We start from the raw sequence: 5,283 nt of genomic DNA, 5'->3' as shown, positions 1-5,283 counted from the left end.
AATCTCTTATGAATATTAATTAGGTCGCGCTCACATTGCTACCTTGATCATCGGTTGGCTCGATGCCAACACATAATATTATCTAATACTTCCCCCTAGTAATTTCAGTAATTTGCTAGCTGTAATTTAATCTATAAACCGCTTCAGTTTTTCACTACAATGTTTATCACTATTTAATTAAAAAAATATAGGCTACACTGATTCAAAAACATTTCTTTGGCAGGTAAAACTTATATTCATATATATTATAGCATATGCCACACATACAGTAGTAAATAAATCAGTTTCCCTATCTTTTTTCACAAATTAACCATGGTTTTATTATAGTAAACGTGTAGTAACCATGTTTTTTTTGGCTTATTGATTACCATTTGTATTACCACAGTTTTACTGCAAATATCATAGTTAATCTATGTTAGTGTAGCAAAACCATGGTTCATTTGTGGTTAGCAAGGTTTAAGTAGGCTATTTGTTTTTTGGTTTTATTTGTAGTAAAACCATGGTTAATTTTCGTAAGGGTTTATCAATCCATTCATTGAAACTAAATCAAAAATGTTTTTTTGTTGTATTGTATTAAAAGTAATTATGAAAAATCTTGAATCTGTAGTAACATTACTATAATATATTTTTTCTTCTGTAGCTTTAGCAAAGCATAAATATAAATATAATTTAGCATAAAATAGCAAGCAAGCTGTAGCCTAAGGGGCAAGGTCTGACCATTACAAAGCAACCACAAAAATACCAGTAATATTTTTGCTATTTATGTATTTCAAAAAATAGTTTTCACTATCATGCACTGTTCACCGCTGTTTATTTTTCAATAAACAATTTAAATAAAGCATTATTCTACAACCATGTTTAAACAACACATGCACATAGCAGCTATTGTGCAAGATTTGTGCTGTGCAATGAGGTTGCATGCTTGAACCAACAGCTTAATGTTCCTGCTGGACATCCTGCCGAGAATCTACACACATAGCAATGACCTGTCAATCATTCCACTAATGCATGCATAGGGAAGGGCTGACGGAAGAGGATTACCCTGCCATAGTGACATTTATCTTAATGGTGAACATAAGCTTAGCAGACATAAAGATGTGTGTTTATCCATATCTGTGCATCCATGTGTACAGTGCAGGGCAGTAGAATAAAATTCAGAGGCCGCACTCCACAAGCAAGAATGTGAGGCATTTCACAAAACACAGACATAGTACATGTGGTATTATGGATCAAAAAGTCAACAAAGCAGTTAAATTTGGAGTGGTACCAGATTAAAGAAAGAGACAGGTTGGAGGAAAGGTCACTGTAGGACCTTGGGGTAAATTGTGAAGCATTAGATCCATGAGTGCACACACACACACACTCAGAGGAGTGGATATGTTATGGGAATGTAAGTTTATCAGGTTTCAGTGAGGTTCTATAAATTCTTCCTCATGGCGGAGAATTTCCCTTGTGTGCCATCCACCTGTGTGCTCAGTATCTGCCCCAGGGCAGGCACCATACCTCCACACACAAACACAATGAGTGTGTGAAAACACTTTCACATCCGCTTCATCTTAGTGCTGATCAGGCAGAAATTTGTTTAGATGAGAAGTGTCTTTTATATATGTGTATCTGTTCTGTTTTGATCAGTGCTAAGAAAACATAAATTCAGCCTTCAAAGAACATAACAAAACCGTTTTATATTTCTATTTAATGATAAAATTCCTTCAAGTTCTCATTTGGTGTTGACTTTGAGCAGCACTGCTTAGCAAAATGTCTAACGATATGTAATCAAGTGAAATACCTAGTTTATACTCAAGAAAAGTCTGTAGGTTCCATTTTAACGGTGCATGAACAAAACCAGGTTTTATTCAACATTTGAAACTGTTTAATGTAAAACCGGTTGTTAAATAAACAGTCAAATGTATAACACAACACACCTAGTATGAAATTTGGCATGTAAAAGCAAAAATAGTCAGCAGTTGAGTGGCATGCATCTTTCCATGATTATATATACTGTACTTTCCACTATATATGACACTGATCCAGCATAATTGCTGAATTGGTGAAATGACAATGACTTGTCTTGAAAATCAGCATTTTAGCACATTATTAGCATATTAGAATGATTTCTGAAGGATCATGTGACACTGAAGACTGAAGTAATGGCTGCTGAAAAATCATATTTTCCATCACAGGAATAAATTAAATTTTAAATACAGTACAATAATAAAAAAAACAGTTATTTAAAATTGCAATATTATTTCACAATATTACTGTTTTTATTTTGAAATGCAGCTTTGGTGAACATATGGTAGTACTTTCAAAAACATTTTTAAAAATCTTACCCAGAACCCGGAAGTGTTGCCACCAAGCATTTGTTTGTAAACCGCAACAACGTACCAAGTTTTCTTTTTATACCTATGTTTATTTTCTTCCCTGATGTTATATATGGCTTTTTCCTTTCTTTAAGAGCAAACACTGAACTAAACAGCTAATGTCAGTGTGAACACCTCGACAGAGGCACAAGAACGATGTCATCACTCTGCAACCCACATCACTCCTCCATGAACTTCTGTCTTTCTTTACCGCCACAGCACAAAAAGAGCAATTGAGCTCCGTTCTTCCAGAGGTTAAAGGCCAATGTCTGCCTGTCAGGAGAAAACAGGCTCGGGGCAACAGGTTAGATCAGAAGCTGTGGCCTGTTGATTGGGTGAGGTATGATCAGCTCTGGCGAATTGTGCTGGAGGGGTGAGAACAACTGGTGTGACAGCGCGCGGGCGATGAGCTGTGAGGGAATGAGAGCTGACATGAGGAGATTCAGGGTGAGTCTTTCTGTCACTACCTGACACAATGACACTGAGGAGAGACACAGAGAGAGGGAAGACTGAGAGATTGAGAGACAGAGTGTCAAAGAGCATGCTAGGAAAGGAAAGAGAACTACTTCAACAGGCGGAGAGAAGTATAATAGAATGAGAGAAAGAAATGGAAAATCAGTTGACCTGAAATGTTTGTCACAGACGTTAAATTTTTTTGTTAGACCTACACCTGTCTGACTGTTAAGTGGATAGTTCATCCTAAAAAAGAGAGAATTCTGTTCATAAAATTTTGTTCCAAACCCAAAAGAGAAAATATTTAGCAGAATGTCCGAGCAGCTTTTTTGCACATAACAAAAGTGGAAAAAAAGGTTTAAATGAGGAAATGGATCAATTTCTGAATGAATAATCTCTTTTGTCTGATCTCAAATAGCCAAATGAAACATTATTATAAGGTAAGGATAATAAAGAAACAATACAGTTAGTATAGTAAGCAATATTGAAAGTATATGAAAACACAGCGAGGATGCAATAAATTGATCAAAAGTGACATTAAAGACATTTACAATTCTAATAAATAAATGAGCAATTAAATAAATGCTGTTCTTTTGAACTTTCTATTCATCAAATAATTATTTAAAAAGTATATCCACAAAAATAAGCAGGACAACTTATTGAGAAAAAAAATCATACAATCAGTAAATTGTGGCAACATATGTTTTTACATTAACTTAACTGATTTCAACTTTCAACTCTATTTTTAAGTCAGTTTAATAGAATTTTGGTTCAACTAAGCAAGCAGCCGATTTATTTACAGTCCAACATCAATAATAATAAGAAATGTTTTTAAGCACCAAATCAGCATACGTGAATGATTTCTGAAGGATAAATTTGCTTTTGTCTAAACACAATTAGCCAAAATAAAGATGAATATAAGGTCAAGACAATAAAGAAACAGTATTGTTTTCGTTCTGAAGCATTAGGGAGGATTAAAGTAAATCAAATTGTGAAACAACTTCATTAACAGCTAAATGCTTACAAAAACAATATTCAAAACGATGCTAAACTCTCATAATAAAAGAATGCGGTGCCTTGAAGGATAAATAAACCTTTTGTGTGAGTACTGAGTCTGATAAAATCCCTTTACTTTTCAGTTGTCTATTCATTGTTAGAGGAAACCACTGCTCCATGTATGTTCACAATCTACCAAAACAATAAAAAATCCAGACATATTTTTTATACCAAAGTGCATTCAAACAGACTATTCTCCCTAGCTGCTTATGTTTGCTTATCTCCAGGTTTACCTCTTTTTTGTCAGTCCATTTTCTCCACTTCTGAAGTTTGTCAGCATGTGCTTGACCTCTATGGGTGAACCATTTTCTGTGATGTTGAACCTAGCAATAGCCTTGAAAACAGCTTTAAATTAAACAAGGGAGAACACAGATTGTTGTAGAATTTATCCGGACCTCCCACCGAGATTCCTCAGTTCAGTTATGTTACTGTCTAGATTGGAATTTCCTTTTTTCTTGTGTTTGTGTGATACACAATGTGGATCCTGGCAGGGCCCTGTAAATTACCTCTTTAAACATTAATTTGGCTTAAGCAAGAAGAGAAGGAGAAAAAGCTCTTGATTTCATATACAATGAATAAGTTAATAAAAAGGGATTTTTTTTCCATACACACTTTTCTTTTTTCCCCCTCTCATCATTCCCTCAGAAATCAAAAATACGTCTGAGGAAAAAAAAAACAAGAAACACACGCCCAAGAATGTACGTGTGCACAGACATACAACAACAACAAAAAAGAGAGGGAGAGGAGAAAGAGAAAAGGGAAGGAGGATGAGCAGGCAATGATGTGCCTCACAGGCTCCCTCCTGCCTCCCAAAATATCCAGCGCGGGAGCCGTGCGAGGCGGCCCGCACTCCCCTGAGAGCCCGCGCCGCTATCATTAGCGAGGGAGACGGCAAGCTCAAGTGGCATACAAACTTCAGCAAAACGTCAAGTGAGAAGAGCACGCCACTGCCGAGCTGGCAAACTCCACCAAATTAATACTGCTGAAAATAAAAGGCAGGACAACTTTCAACCAGCCAGTGAGGCAGAGTGAAAGAGAAATGTGAGAAGTATGAGAACGGATGAAAGGCACGGGGAAGAAAGTATGGGTCTGTGCTGGGTTCACACATAAGAGACATGTTCATTTTGGAGATCTGTGCCGGAGCTTTTCTCTACCTCAGCGACTTGGCTGGTGTTTGAAGGGAAGAGACACTGAGGATGGGCGCTTTCCTGATGAGGTCATCAGCAGGGCTCGGAAACAGAAAACTTTGTGGTGCTCGAGTTGGGCTATTAGTATTCCGCCGGAAATAAATGAATCCCAAACAGAAATCTCAAACCGTGGAAGCTTTCAGCAAAAGAAAATGCAAATGTACATTCAGCATAATGTGACGCTTTGGAAGAAGGTAATGCTTCCAAATACAAATGCTCTTAAACCT

This window comes from Barbus barbus (assembly GCF_936440315.1).
Source record: "Barbus barbus genome assembly, chromosome: 32".
In the NCBI taxonomy this organism is placed as follows: domain Eukaryota; kingdom Metazoa; phylum Chordata; class Actinopteri; order Cypriniformes; family Cyprinidae; genus Barbus; species Barbus barbus.
This window is presented reverse-complemented; position numbering follows the sequence as displayed.